This window comes from Tetrao urogallus (assembly GCF_951394365.1).
Source record: "Tetrao urogallus genome assembly, chromosome: 3".
Classification (NCBI taxonomy): domain Eukaryota; kingdom Metazoa; phylum Chordata; class Aves; order Galliformes; family Phasianidae; genus Tetrao; species Tetrao urogallus.
The window spans coordinates 49,649,215-49,665,651 of record NC_136815.1 but is presented as its reverse complement, the minus strand read 5'-3'; positions in this window follow the sequence as shown (position 1 = coordinate 49,665,651).

Below are 16,437 nucleotides of genomic sequence, written 5' to 3'. Positions count from 1 at the left end.
TTCAAGGCCAGGCTGGATGTGGCTCTGGGCAGCCTGGTCTGGTGGTTGGTGACCCTGCACACAGCAGGGGGTTGAAACTAGATGATCGTTGTGCCATTCTGTGATTCTGTGACCTCAACAGATCAAATTCCCTGCTACAGCACATACCTATAGGTGGTACAGACAGATGTCCAGAGAAGTCTTGCATAGTTCTGTAGAGGGAGATTCCACAGCCTCTCTGGGCATCCTGTTCCAATGCTCCAGCACCCTTACTGTAAAGAGGTTCTTCCACGTTAGTACAGAATTTCCTGTGTTCTAGTTTTACTCCTTGTCCTATTGCTACGCACTACCAAGAAGAGCCTGACCTCATCCATTTGCCTCCCACCTCCCATTAGGCATTATTACAGACATATCTGTAATAAAATAGGGGAACATTTCAGGATCTCTGATGAGTTTTTTTGGTCTTCAGACTTCCTTTCTTCCCAAAAGAAGCTTGGTTGATTGGGCTATGTAATGTTAGGACCATTTGTATCTATGTTTTGACCTCCCTTGGTCAGAAAAAGCAATACTAAACATTTTATTGTCTTGGTCTTCAATAAACATTTTCATTTTACAATATGATACAGTACAAATATTGGAACTGAAGAAAAAAAATAATGGTTCTTCCTAGGTTAAAACAAGTTGTTAGAAACATTGAAGACCCTGTAATGTTGAGATCTTCAAGTGAAGAATGCAGAATTATTCCTTTCACTACAAAGAAAATCCATGTATTTCAAATAATAATTCATAAGAAAGTATTTTATACCATTGAGTACTCAAGAGCTGTAGATTTGCCAAGCATCAGCTGATGTGCTGACATCTCTTACCATATGTTGTGATGTGCTTATTTAAGCTTGTGATAGTGATAAAGGTACATATATTACTTATGATCATTGAATCTTAGATGTATTTTCAGTTGCATAGTTTTCAAAGATAGACTGCTCATTTTCTGTGTTTTGAGTGCTACTAATGTAAGTTATGGCCAAGCTACATGTTCAGAAATCCCATTTCTGCTTTGTTCGTAGAGACGTTCATCTCAATGAACAATAACATATCTACACAGCATTCTGTGAACATACTAATCTCCATAGATAGAATGAAAATCAAGTGATCATATTAGAAGGCATGTGCTTACATCACTTATGAATACCTTGAGCTGGAAAATGAAAAGATTGATTCCACCATCTTTCCTCCCTCCACCCAGATTGTTAATTTTGTGAAGACTCCAGCCAAGGTGCCGGGGAAATATGGCCTGTCATGGGAGATGCAGTCTGGCTGGAGAGCTCTGTCCCTGGAGGGAATGAAACACTGACCTCAGAGGAAGTGACTAAGGACAGATGGTACTGAATCAACATTGTCTGGGTCACTTTAAAAAAAGAAAAACATTTAGATTTTATTTGAAATGTAAGAATTATTTTTACTTACTAATGAAAACATGAAAGCTTTCTAGTAGATAAAGTGGCAGAGCCTTCTAATCTAATACGAATTCAGTGGTGGAGTCTCATCCTTGGAGGTATTTAAGAGACACGTAGACATGGCACTAAGGGACGTGGTTTAGTGTTGGGACTCTGTAGGGTAGGTTGGCACTTGGGCTTGGTAATCTTGGTATTCCAGCTTAGATGATTCTATGATTCCATATCCTCCTTCCCTCCGTGGAGGAAACTCCCCTGCACTCTTCACTCTGTCCTGTACTGTGGTGCTCAGTAATGCAGCCTTATGAAATTCGCTCCCTCATATGTTGCCCAGTGAAAATCTATCTACCTATATGTCACTGTGGCAAAAATTGTAATCTCTAGTTGACAATATGAGTATCAATCATTCTCTATCTGTTTTTTTATGACGTTTTCCTTCATCTAAAATGCTAATGAACTTTCTTTCATGTGCTTATTTCTGTAGGATGACCCTTTTTAATTCATGTAAGCATTCAGAAAGGCAAGATAAGCTACACTAGAATAGACTGAATTTTATTAAAATAGTTTAATCATTATGTTATGGGTTTGTACTGCTAAAAGACCCAGACATACAGGCATAAACATATACATGTATATATTTGGCAACTGTTAATGTAATTTAACAGATAATTTTCCATTTGCACAAAGCAACTAGAATGCAGTACTAACTGTCTGGTGAGATTACCTCCTTTTACATTTGGGTTTACTGTAATCAGTGCTTGTCTTACTGCTCCTTCACTTCCTCAAAGCTGAGAGCTGCTACCAACGTTTGTAATTTAATTACTACTGCTGGTAGTTCATATTTTTGTTGATATGTTTTCACTAATTCCTAGGCCTCTTTTAAACCTCATTTCTGTGTTCCTCTTTTACTCTGAGATGAATTCTTCAAACACTGCAAATACAGGCTGAAACAGAGCAAGTATCACAGTGCAGCAATGTTCAGGAACAGATTAGAGATTCTGTTGCTAAGCCAAATTTTTAGATCCTGTTGAGAATCTGCCCTAGGCATGTGGTCTAAGAATAGTGAAGGCTGTGTATAATTAGAACCAGGGACTGTTCCTGTGCAGATAAATTTATAAACATTTACTTGTACAATATAAATTGCAAATACATGATCACAGTCATTTATTAATTACCAGAGTTAGCCCAGCATCCTTTTTTCAGCTGGACTTCAAGAGTGTGTCAATAGAGTAGAAACAAATGCATTTGGAAGCATTTATAATTTAAACTCAGTCTATTTATCAGATGGCAATACTAAAAAAAAATAAATGAGAAACAGCATGACCTTGAAGGGGAGTCCAGCATCTGCAGACTTGCCCTTTGGCTGTGTGTATTCTGTCTTCTGCACACTGAAGTGAAGTGCCAACACTGTCCACTCAGTCCCTAATGCATCATCACAAAGCACACGTGTAACTATTCACACGGACAGCAATACCCACGAGGGTCTTCTTTGGACCACAGCTATGCTAGACAACTCCTTTTCCAGTATGACCTGTTAATAAGAGAAGCTGCATAGGGAAAAAAATGCCCTGTGTTTACTGTTATGATAAGGGTCTGGAAATTCAGCAGGTGTGCATCCTGCAGCTTCACAAGCTCCAATTGCATGCACTGTTACAGAAGAGATGGAGAATGCTATCATTTGCTGCAAATATAGACACGATAATTATTCTTGCAATCAAATAATTATTTGCCGTGTCATCAAATTTCTTTATTAGTGTATGCGTCACGCCAAGTAATTGCTGTTAGGCTTTTGTTTCAAATGGAGGCATAGTAGGGATATTTAACAACTATTATACTACTCTGCATCTTGCAATACAAAAATAAACAAATCAGCTTTAATTAATCTTCAAACCATTATTCAAGTACAGGTGTTTGCTCTATAATTTCTGACACTCAAAAGCAGTACTTCCAGCTATAGCAGTGCAAGTAGTATTGACCAATCTTCCTTGAAAACATTAAATTTTAACTATTTTATGATAAATGGTCCAGTATTAAATAATATTAACAGTAAGCAACTTGCAGTGTGGAGATTGTTAATGTTAACAAGCCATTTGAAGAGATTCTCCTGAAAACAGGTCATCTGGAGAGAACATAAATACATCAAATGGTATCACAGACTTCTAACCACATTAAAAAACCTTCAATCAACTCTTCAATTCTACTGTCAACTGTGAAGGAAAAAAAAGACAAAAAGAAGGGAGGAAGGGAGGAAAAGGCTATTAAGATCTTTCTAAAACTTCAGCACCATACACTAGTAGGTATATATTTAACCAGTACAGTGTTCTATTTTAGAAAGTGTGAAAACTTGGGGGCAAACAGAAGAGATCATATTCAGTAGTGGAGACTGAAAAACACTGGAAAACAACCACTCTCCATTGCAAGCCTCACATTTCAACACTCTGCAAAAACCTGGCTTACATATCTAACAGTGCTTTGGATGAAAATAATTTTGCTGTCCATGCGATAGTTTAGATTTGGTTCATTAATAATTCACATGTACTACAGAATATGATCTAAGACCCATTTCCAAAGCAAAATAGTAGCAAGGCAAACAATGAGCAGCCTGCTCATTTAATACACCTCAGAACTATAAATATTAGAATATCTATTTATGAAATCATTATTATTATTATTTATTATAAGGAGCTCTTCCAACAAAAGATGACTATATGGGCTGTGGGAAGGTTTTACATGGAGGTGACTCAGCAAAGCATTTTTTGTTAGAGAAGCAGCTGTGGAAGGACTGAGAATGGAAAGAAAATGGGAAGTATTGTGGAACAAGAAAAAAAGAATGCAAATGCAATGGCTTAACCACAGCACTGAACAGCTATTGAGAACCACACTGGAAGTAAGCACCAGAGATTAATGCTGTAGGGTGAGGCTGTCCAGAATGGCAGTAACCCTCATTACACCACAAGAACCCAGAAGGTGTAGTGCATGTTACAGTGTCTGAAAAGACACTTCTGAAGAAGGGGTACAACACTGCCACAGATAACCGGTCATATCTGTGCTGGTGGAAAGTGATACAGTTCCACTGGAGGAGAAGGAGCTAAAGTGATTTTCCTTATCTGAGGACCTGCTCACTAGTTTGTAAGATACGATGAAAATAAGGTCAAGAAGTATTGTGTACTTAATATGGGTAAAATGCTTGCATCCTTTATACAATACCCTCTGCATGAGCAAGGAAGATTTACACTAGCTGTGAGGCCATGAATTCAGTGAAACACTGATACATGGTGCAGCCAGTTACTTCATTTTATATCAAAAAGTCTAAGATATATTTAAAAGCAGTATCATCTGTGCTTAAATTCAAAGTGGGCTTCCTTCATAATGCAGTCTGTTCTGTATACAGGTGGCATTTCATAGGATTAGCAGCAACATGCAGTATGTTTTATTTTATTTTAAGATGTGCTTTTAATGACACACCGCACCATATACAACATGCCTGCACAATACACAATCAGGGGGAAGTTCTTTACCCAGAGAGTGGTGAGGTACTGGGACAGGCTGCCCAGAGAGGTTGTGGATGCCCTGTCCTTGGAGGTGTTCAAGGCCAGGTTGGATGGGGCTTGCCTGGGCAGCCTGGTTTAGCATTAAACGTGGAGGTTGGTGGCCCTGCATGTGGCAGGGAGGTTGGAGGTTCATGATCCTTGAGGTCCCTTCCAACCCTGGCCATTCTGTGATTCTGTGAATACGTATGTTCCCATATGTAGTTTTAGTGTTACTAAGGTCTCTTGGGCAAGCCCACAGTATAATTTGAAACATTCTTCAACCAATAGATTAAGTGATGGAGAAAGATAACTTAACGGTGTTAGTATTTGCTCAAAGGCCTTGTGCAATCATTTATGTCCGTCGATTACATTAATACTTTCTGCAAATTGCAAGGGCAGTTGTTTCAATATGCTGTAGCTGTTTAAACTTTACCTTTCTGTGGAAGTGTATTTTATACCATGTATCGAAGTGGAAATATTGTTTAAGTTTTAAAAGAATCCCTGAACTTTATACTTTCATTTCCACTACTCACATTAGTTAGAAATATGTAACAATCACATAAATGTGCCCAAGCAGTTATTTGTCCTGGGAATGAAATAATCATACTCGATATGTAACTAAGACTTTGCTTTCCAAAAATTATTTTTTCAAACATGATTAGGAATTATTATCTTTATTTTACAGATAGGAAAATATGAAGTAAACATACACTGACCACTGGGCAGCCCAGAGAAACCTGCTGGTGTGTGAGCTGTGTCCATGCACCATGCTTTTGTTGTAGTCTGAGAGAAACTCTGTTCCCAGAGATCAGGCATTCATAAGCCCCAGGCTGCAGCATGGAAAGGGCACTAGGAGCAAATTATTCCCAATTAAATGATTAATGGAAAGGGATGAGGAGGTGAATGCGTTCGCACACAATATTAGATACTTAAACAGGCTAAGAACATGAGCTCCTGTATTTGTCTGAGTCTCTCCTATGTGTAGAACATGCAAAAGCTGCAAGGAATAACAACCTCCAAATGGTCTACGCAATTCAATTCTACATTTTTCATTGCTTCTGTATTCAGGTTAATTTAAACTGAAGAATGCTGTGTAAATAAGCAAACTGTTGTAAGAGACACTGCTTTTCTCTTCAACTATGAAAAACTGGTTTGACTTCCATTGGCATCTCCTGACTTTCTCATGTTAATCATCTGTGAAGTGCAAACACCAGGCGGAAAAAGGATCTACATCTTTCAGCATCAGCTTTGAACTTTCTTTATTCAACAGGACAGCTAGAACTGTAATTAGGTACAGCTAGTCTTCATTATTTAGCTCATTTATTATTTATTTATGTCTTTTCCCACAGTGCCTTTGAATCTCACATCTTGTGCTGACTGAGTGTTCTGTTTGCTTCCACAAGATCCAGGTAACATAGCAGTCACAGTGGCATGACCCTTGATTCATAAACTGGGATTAGAGTGCTAAGCAAATGCAAGTGAAATGGCAGCCCATAGCATCCCAAGAAAAAATGAATTATGAATACACTCTCTCTGCCTTTTGTCAAGCAAAAATGAGCCCCCACGTTCACAGTTACTACCTGAATGTATTATAATTCTTGTCACTGCCTCACAGCAGTCTCTCCCTGCCTCATGCTGGACAATTTTTTTTTTTTGGTCATTTTGTGGGTAGTTTTATAAGCAAGTTCTTCAGGTCTTCTAGGAAGCAAGGAAGGCAGCTATAATTTTCAGTGGAGATAGAAGCAGGAAGGACATGATGAGATAGAGTTTGGGGCTATTGTGCTGTTAGCTCCTGAGAGTCTGTGTATTTCAGGTTTGTGTTGGTTGTTGTTTTTTTTTTTTCACAAAAATCATGTATGACCAAAAGGAGGACATCTTCAGTAACAGGGTGCTTTGCCTTGCTGTACTCTGCAAGAAAGAAATCTATTCTGCAACATGCAACTTCCATCTTTCCTTTCAAGGAGGAGATGCTTTCCTCCTTGAATCCTTATCTGTGAAGGACTAGCAGAAGGAAAGGCAAGAACTTGAAAACACCCTGGTGAGTTTTGAGAGGGTGAGGTTAAAGTGGAGTATAATATAATTGTTAAAGTAGATTTTCAGTTTCAGCAGTGCTTTTTTTCATTTGTTTTATTCTAAAGAGACTAACTAAAGATTTAGACTACAAATTGACTTAGAATTAGGGCAGTGCAAAAAAAGGAAACCAGTGACCTACTTAAAAGAAATTAAAATGCATTAAACCTCTTGGGGTTGAGGTTACGAAAAAAAAAAAACAGCCTCATAACAAAATAAACCCAACACAATGAATGTGTGCTTGAAAGGAGACAACATCTTCATTTCTACCCTAGAGGCAGCAAAATTCTACCAGCAGAATCTGACTCCTAGTCAAATTATTATTATGCAGTTATTATTATGCACTTTGTACGGATATTTTTACTTTGCCCAGACTTTTAGGTCACTGACTTTCTAATGTGTTAGCATCTAGTCTAAAAACAGATGATTCTCACCCTGAAAAGTATCCTAGGGCACAAATAAGTTTCTGCCATCTTTGTTTATTATCCTGTTTATTCAAGCAGTTACACCGTATTTCAATAGCATTTGCTGTTTTTATCTTTTATCTTTTGTTTGGGTTTTTGGTTTTATAATTTGCTTTTGCATAGTCCTCAATCTGGAAGACCAGAATATCTTTTTCATTTCTCCTTTTGCCTTGGATGGTCCTTCCAGGGCTTAGTGCTTCTGTTAGCATGGCTCTTGCTATCACCATATCGTATCAGTCTTCCATTGCATCCAAGTGCATCCCTAAGGAAGGAATCTATTTCATATAATGCAAATCAAAGCATGTACATCTTCTTAGAGCTACCTGCACAACTCTATGGATAATAACTACAAGCACAGGAATTACATTGGTCTTATATTCAAATCTTTGAAAGTAATTAAGTCTGCTGGGAACAGACAGGCTAGTTTGACACCTTTGTGGATCACTAGATCCAGCTGTTCTACACGTCGATACCTGTGCTGAAACAAATGCCTGCCCTGTTGGCAGCAGTGTCCTGGCGCACAGATTCTGCTTACTGCATGAGAGCCTCTCATGGCTGTGTCCCCTGCAGGCTCACATCTTTCCAAGATCCAGCACCAAACCCGGGTGACAATAGTGTGACTGTACTAGAGCCTGTGCCATTCTTTCACCACAAAAAGTGTTGTGTGACTTAATATCACCACACTGGGACAGAAAAAAGAAACAATTCACCAAACTCAAAGTTCTTACTTGGCTGCAATACGCTATTCCAGCTGTGATAGACACTTAATTATCAAATTTAATGTCCCTAACGAGATCATCTCATCTTCTCTTTCTTATGCCCACTGTCTTTATTCATCTTCAGTCTCTTCCTTACCCCCGCACTCTTCTTCGGTTTATCCTCTTTTTAAACCCAAGCATAATTTAAACTCTTCCATCTTAATCAAAACAGCATCCTCAAACTTACCTACCTTTCCTATTTATTGCCTCATCATCCTTTCTTCACTCAGCTTACTTAACAAACAACTTACAACTGCTATCTGAAGTTTCATCAAAAAAAACACTTTTAGGCACCTTCTGATCTTGTGCTTCTCTGACATCTGGGCTTATTATTTATCTCAGTAACTATCACATTCTTTGCTCTGTAAATCTTTCCCCGTTCACAGCCATTGAGAGTACTGTAGCATAATGCTGTTTTTCCAAATGTGGGCATAAAATTCCTGCAATTATTTGCCTTTATATTTCACAGAATCAAAGATGGGCTGCCCAAGGCATGTGGAGAGTGACTGCTGGGCAAGAGAGGAGCCTGCTGGCAGTGGAAGAAGGCACAGAGAATGGCATTCCAGAGAGATCAGAGCAGGAGGATCTTTGTGCCCTCCTTACCTCATCCCTTAAAATGGTCGTGCTGGCAGCAGCCATGCTGATGCCACCTGATAGGCAGTCCCTTGCAACCTTGTGCAGCCCAGAGTTCACATGCAGCTCTAACAGGGCACATGCAGGTGATGGGCTGGCACCCTAGTGCCAGACCCGTGGCAAGCAGCGGGGACAGGAGCACAGTTACAATTTCATAAGTTGAGAGGTCATAGGTAGATGCTTCTGGAAAGATATTCGACTACTAGACCTTTTCCATTGTCATATCCTTTAATTAATTAATGTATTTATTTATTAAATAGTTCTGGAAATAAAATGTTTGAATAATGAACCTTGTCAGTTGTCACATCCTTTCAGTCATTCATTCATTCAGATAGAATTTTGTCTCTCAAAATGATGTAGAAGCAATGGTTCTAACATCAATTTGATAATATTCTGTAAAAATCAAGATCTGGATTCTTAGCTCTAGAGACAGACAAAGAAATAACAACAGTAAAATAGTAACTGTTTATTTCAAGAAATAGCTTCCCTTACGAAGCCTTATGAGTACTTCCTGATTCATAAAGCTATCAAGCATGAGTTGTACAACTTTTCAATATTTTATGAAGTCAGAAGGTCACATTAGAGATGCAATAAATTGCCAGTGAGTGATATCTTGTCGACAGGAAATCAAAGTGTGATTCTCCTGCAACACACAGGCGATATCAAGGGAAACAGCATTGAAATTAACAGTATAGCCAGATAAATGAGTCAAAGCAATCTTGCTATACAAGAACACTTTTCTGCACATTAAGCAGAAGATGAACAGCTGTTTGGACTTGGAGATGATATAACCCTATTGTGGGCCAGCTTCCACATATGGCCAAGGAGAGGAGATACGCTTCTTACTTCTTGCTGGTTACAGTTTCCGGGGTACTGGGTAAATCCTGATCCGAATGTCAGCCTCAACAACAAGAAGAAATTTCTAGCTCCTGAATCAAAGTGTTAATTGCTGAGAGCTGAGGTGGAAAAGCTTTAAGCGCTATTTGTGGCCAAAACCTCAGAAAACAACCCTTGTTGTGAACAAAACATAAAGCAAAACACTGTCCATTCATGCATATTTGTATGTAGCTGACTTACCCATTTAAGTGACTTATCTTCATATCCAAAGCCTCTTTCCCTATATACAGCTGCATTAGTAACATTTAAATTTCTCCTATTCAATCTCCATAATGACTCAACTGCACAACAGCTATTTCTATGTCAGAAACTGAATGACAGTGGGAACTATGGGACCCACAAACACACCAGGTACCATATTATCACATAGACCCTGCTCAATGAAATCCGTGGCCAAGTCTGCACTGTGCTGTAGATACTCCCCTGTGGTAGGCAGGAACATACCTTGACACTATACATCAGCAGAAATGCTCATCTCCACTGCAGGCATAGAAGAATGCTCTCTTCATCCTGAATGTTGTCCTCATGTAGAGGACAACATTCTCAACAAGAGATTGCTTGGCTTTAAATTGCCATCTTGTATTTCCTACAAATTCAGCCATCTCAGCTGAAGGATGGTGAGGTATGCAGCAAGGCCAAACAGATGGGAATCAATGGGTTAGCCTCGTGTAATTCTTGTGCAGACAGGGCTGTGGTTCTACGGAAAATCAGCTCGTCAGGTACTGCTGATCTGCCAGGATACTTTCAATCCCTTTGTGTGTATTTTAATTCTTTTATTACACTAGGATACCAGTCTGCACTATGCACTCATTTCATTTTCAGATGAATACCTTCATGTTCCTTTGTTCTGAGGAGAAATTTCTATATGTATGAATATCTAAAACAACAACATTTCAATTCTTTGTTACGGTTCTTTGCACTGATCTAAAAAAAAAGTGTAACAGTTAAGACTGCTGGAACAGATACCAGCCACGCTGATACATACTGTTGTGTCACCTCCCTGTGCTACCCCATCTGTCCCATATGTACTTCTGTCCTCTCTTGTTTAATATTTAGATTTAAGCTCCTGAGAAAAAAGATAAGAGGTAAGAAAGGCTTTATTCAGAGAAACTACCCCAGAAACAAACATAGTTCTAATTGTGTATTTAGGTCCTTGAAAAAAAAAGGATTTTGGAAATTACTGTAAAGGCTCAAGTGGAAGAGTGGCATAAAGGGAAGGGGAGACAAATCCCAGTCCTATCATAGATTCATTCTTTTCTCACTCAGTTTTTCATCCTTTTGTGGTATGGATGATTCTAAGGTGCCAAATGTAATATTTATAATCTCAAAATCTGCTCAAATAACTAGCTGTTCAGCACTTTCAATGCTGTCTTTCCCATTTTGCATGATCTGTAATTGGTGTTAAGATATTCCTATTTATTCTGGAAATACAAAATGTGTTACTTTGCTCTTAATCTGCATAGACTGAAACCATCTGCTGTGGCTCACAGTTGAAGAACAGTAGATTACATATTCAGTCTAGTACCTACATCCAGCCCTCATTAAACAAATAATCATTACTGCTATCAAGTTGTAAGCTAGAGCAGTGTACAATTACAATCTTATATTTAAGCACATAAACAATTCATTCTTTTTAAAACAACTACAAACAAACAAACAAACAAAACCAGAAAAAGTAAACTCAGTGAAATACATATTTGTTTTTTTGCTGATGCTCCTGATGCTCAAAAGGCAGCTTTCAGTGGCTCAGGCAGAGGATCAGTGGAGGTTCCCCTCAGGTGTAGTAGTGGTTCTGACTGCCACACTGAGCAAAAGGTGATCCGACAAAAGAAAGTCAGTCTGTACCCACTAGCAGGATTAGCTACTTTGCCTCCACATGGGCAGGAAGCTGGAGTCACCAGGAATAGCTGTGCAGTAAGAAAACCAATTTGTAAAATAAATTTGTTTGCATTGCACCCAAGCAAAAAAAAGTTATGCCCCAAGCTGGCTTGATTTAAAACAGAAACATGAGGAATCCTGTTTGCCTTGTACCCAGACGTAGCACCAGATAGTTTGCTCTAGGGTAGCAAGTGAAATATTGTGTAATGTCTCTTTACTAGGTACAGTTAGACAAAAATAGTAGAGCTAAGATATCCATTCCTGGCCTGCAAAAACTTGAAGGAATCAGATGGCCAGCACACAGTTCGCAACCACTGACATCCATCTGAAATGCTGTAGTGGAATGGAGCTCAAAACAGTCTTAAGATCTGCCTGACAAGTTAGAACAGGTTAGAACAGAGAGGGAGCAAAGCTTTGGACCAGGCAGGTCTCAATCTATGGGAAAACTGAATGTAACCACCAGTGATTCCGAGCAGGGCCTAGAGAAGGGAGAGCTCTCTGGTTCTGGCTTCTCTTTGTGGACAGCTTTCCAACTCATCCACTTCAGCCTTGGAATCTAAGAACTGACAGGTGATGCAGCTGTCAGAAACCATAGTGCAGCACCACAGTATAGTAAACCCAAGGCTTCACTAGTATGTTTAATTAATACTTGATTTTTAGTTGTTAACAAACAGATGAGGTGAATTTGGTCCTGTCAGACTGGTAAGAAGATTTTTTTACTGTCCACAACAAATGGACTGGAGGAATAAGTAGGAGCAGAAAGGCTAAATGTTTTAGAGCAGAATTTAATCCCCATTTAGTTTTTTCCCATGATGCAAGTATTTCTCCAGCTACCCTTATGTCTTCTAGAACATATTTTGGATGATGATGATGCATTCTTTCTGGAATTATTTCCTCATAATTCATTTGTCCTATTTGTCATATTTGTACAACTTTTTATAAACAAGATACGTCAAATTGTTCTCCTGTTGATGTAATTTAGCAGACTTCACTTAGTTTTAGCTAGAAGGAATTTGGTCCAGTCCATTTTGTTTACAGATTTATTCAAAATTAGGGAATATTTTTAAAACCAGATCTGTGTCTAGCTTCTGGCTGGCTGACCTTATGACTGGAAAATGCCAAGGCCTGTTTTTCACTTGTGAAATATGGCATTTATGCATAAATGTAGGAAACGTAGGAAACTTCCAGCTCCTTATCTTGAGGTTTTTGTTGTACGTTCTATATGAAATCTTTCAACCATCAATTTTTAGCCTAAGATCTCCAAGGAAAAGGTTTTCCCATCCTTTAATAATGCAGGTGTCCACATAGTAATATTGGTCTGACTTCCTGGGGTAGCAACACACAAGGATTTAATTGTTGAAAGGAGGAGCTACAAACCTTCTTAGTGGAATCAATTTACAGTCAGCGTAAAGATGCCAAAACTTGTGCTGTCTCTACACGTAGTATTGTAACCCTTGGGATGTCCCAGGGTGATTTAAACAGTTATGGGCAGTTATGTTACTATGTAAACAGTTATGGGCAAGTTATGGGCAGATCTCAGACTTAGATCCCTTAAAACTGTATCAAAATCCAAAGGTACTGTAGGATCTTTCTCACACAGCACAGCATCTCACCTCAGCACTTATATCACTGCATTTCTCATGTGTCATTATGAATATAATGCCTTCTCCTCAGTCTGGAAAGTCCTGAGATATTGAGCTTTATCTTCACAGCATTTTAATGATTGGATTAACTTTATGCTAGTTGGGTTCTAAAGGTCTGAGTCTTTACAGCTGAGCCATACAGCTGCTGTCATTGTAGGAATGAGGTCACTTAACTTCAGAAAGTATATAAGAAATAATCTCAGCTCTTTTTATCTCCTATGGTACAAGCAGCATGCTTGGTTAGGCAGCCTCACATCTAACTTACAAACACGTAACTGATACCATACTCAACAGGCAAAACTGTAAAGACTGAAACTCAATGAGGACATTTGTAAGATGCCCAGTTCACTTCAAAAGCCACAAGAGGGAAAGTTAAAAGCCTCGGGGTTACTTCCTCTTAAAGACCATCTGAGAGTTAAAGAAAGTGGTGGTTCAAAAGCTGACATCTTTAAGACTGCACTATAACCTAGTAGCAGACGTCAATTCTTCCTAGAGGTGATGCACTTACCTTTCTTTGCTGCTTTACGGTGAATACTGCATTCAAAACATCTGATAACCAGTTCGTGTATGGGGGAATGGCTCCTCAGCCTTGTTATCTAGTGCCACCCAGTGGTCATCTATGCCAATTGCTCGGGTGTGTGGTCTCCACAAGATGCCGAATTTGAACTCACCAGACAAGGAGATGCCTGTTTTCTAAATGTGAATCTGCCTTCTTGTAGGCGAGGAAAGAGAGAAAGAAACCGACCTATGTAGCTAAGTACAGAATCAAAGCATATTGGCATACCGGGCTGGTAGAGCTGACTTTGGTGGTTGTTGGAAAGTTGATTTTTTTCAGTGATATGTAATGGGATGGCAGATATTACATTTTAAAAATTATTATTTATGTCTTACATTAAAAAAAAAAAAAAAAAAAAAACAAACAAACAAACAAACAAAAAAACCGTGCACAATTGCAGGAAATAAATGGTAGCATGAACTGCTATCCAAAGGGGTCTTGACATGGACTTGCAAAGAGCATTTTGCCGACAGTGGTTGCGTGAGTTATGCCCATTGCCCTGGTGAATGTCATGGAATATTTTGCAGTTTTCTGTTATGTATATACTAGATCATACATCTGATAGAAGAAAATGCAACTTCCATAAATTTGTGAATGTCCTAGTTAAACAGCTCAGAACTCCTGATTTTAATCTGAAATATCCTGGATAGATTGTATGGCAGCAAAATGGTGTACTACACAAAAATTCTGTTGGCATTCCTTTCTTCACTGATGTCTAATTTGGGGTTCACTGTTGTGTTGGATACGCTCATTTTAAACTATTGGAAATGAACTAATTTAACCTTTGTAGCATGGTGTACTGATAGTCAGCTGAATATGAGCCAGCAGTGTGCCCAGGTGGCCAAGAAGGCCAACGGCATCCTGGCTTGTATCAGGAATAGTGTGGGGAACAGGACTAGGGAAGCAATCCTGCTCCTGTACTTGGCACTGGTGAGGCTTCACCTCAAGTAATGTGTTGTTTTGGGCACCGCAGTACAGAAAGGACACTTAGGTGCTGAAGCAAGTCCAAAGAAGGGCAACAAGGCTGGAGAATTGCCCTATGAGGACAGATTGAAGGAACTGGGGATGTTCAGTATGGGGAAAAGGAGGCCGAGGGAAGACCTTATTGCTCTCTTCCAATATCTGAAAGGTGCTTACAGCGAGAGTGGGGTTGGTGTCTTCTCACTGGTGACAGAATGAGGGAAAACAGCCTCAAGTTGTGCCAGGGTAAGTTTAGGTTGGATATCAGGAAAAACTTCTTTATAGTAAGGGGTTGTTAAGCACTGGAATAGGCTCCCCAGGGAGGTCACCATCCCTGGATGCGTTTAGAAAGTATTCGGATGCGGTGCTCAGGGACATGATTTAGCAGAGGGTTGTTAGTTTGGGAAGTATGGTTAGCTCGTGATTGGACTCACTGATCTTTAAGGTCTTCTCCAATCTGAGCAATTCTATGATTCTATGAAGTGTCCAGATGTGTACAAGAGGTAACAAAGGGGCCTTGCTTCCGTCTGCTTAGTAAACAAAATTTATGTGTGGGAGTAGATAATTCTGTTTATTATATGCATCTGCATTTTGTTATTTAGCTGCAAAGTCAAATACCAGGAAAGACCTAAGTCAAATATTAGGAAGAAATAACTGAAAGGCTTTTTTTTCTCCCCTGCCCCATGTTTTAGATTGCAGTGCTTAAAAGCATCACACTTGAATTATGGGCAGTAGCTATTTTCTATCTCGGGAACGTGTCACCGAAGCATGGTGCATCAAAACAGGAACTTAGGAACGCTACTGGGTGTTCTGAAGCATTCCCAAACTGCCGAAGCACTTTAAATGTCAGAAAAAGCGTTATGCAGCGACCCAGTCGATAGATGGCAGTGCTCTCTCCTGCTCTGAGAGACGAAGTCGGTCAATTCTACTGCATTCTGGAAAGTCAGCTGAAGGTGGGAACCGTCCCCGTTCAAAAATCCTCCTTTTTACATTTCTGATCATGTATTGAAATGCAAAACAGATGTCAACAGTAGACAGTGTGCAGTCTTTCCAAAGGGCAGAACACGTGACTAGAAGGAGGATGGAGATAATACCATGCTTTGCAAATCTGAAATACATCCTGAAAAATCTTTGTTTAAAAATTACTCTCTAATGACAGTGTGCAAGTTAGAATGGAGAAGGCACCAGGTGCTCCTCCTCATCCTGTGGCATCCTTCTTTGTCAGAAAGGTGTCAGCAGAAATCGCTGCAAGAAAAAAGGTCTGTTTGCACAGCTTGAATTTCGCCAGGAAAACGGACAGCTTTTTGCTTATTCTTTAGCCAGAAAGCTGAGGTAACTTCTGCCACAATCCATATCAGCTGACATATTATATAGAGGAACCTGTCTGCCCTGACAGGCAAGAAGAGCAGCTCTGGGAAGCTAGTGCCGTAACTACAGGTGTCCTGCTGCTGGGCAGTTGGACTAGATGGCCCTTGAAGGCTCCTTCCAACCCAAGTGATTCTGTGATTCTATGGAAGAGCTGGGAGTACCACCAACTGTTATGAACGAACTTTATAACTTTAAAGAGAATGTGTCCACATTTCCCTCACTCTGCAAGGCTGAGCAAGAGATTTTATGC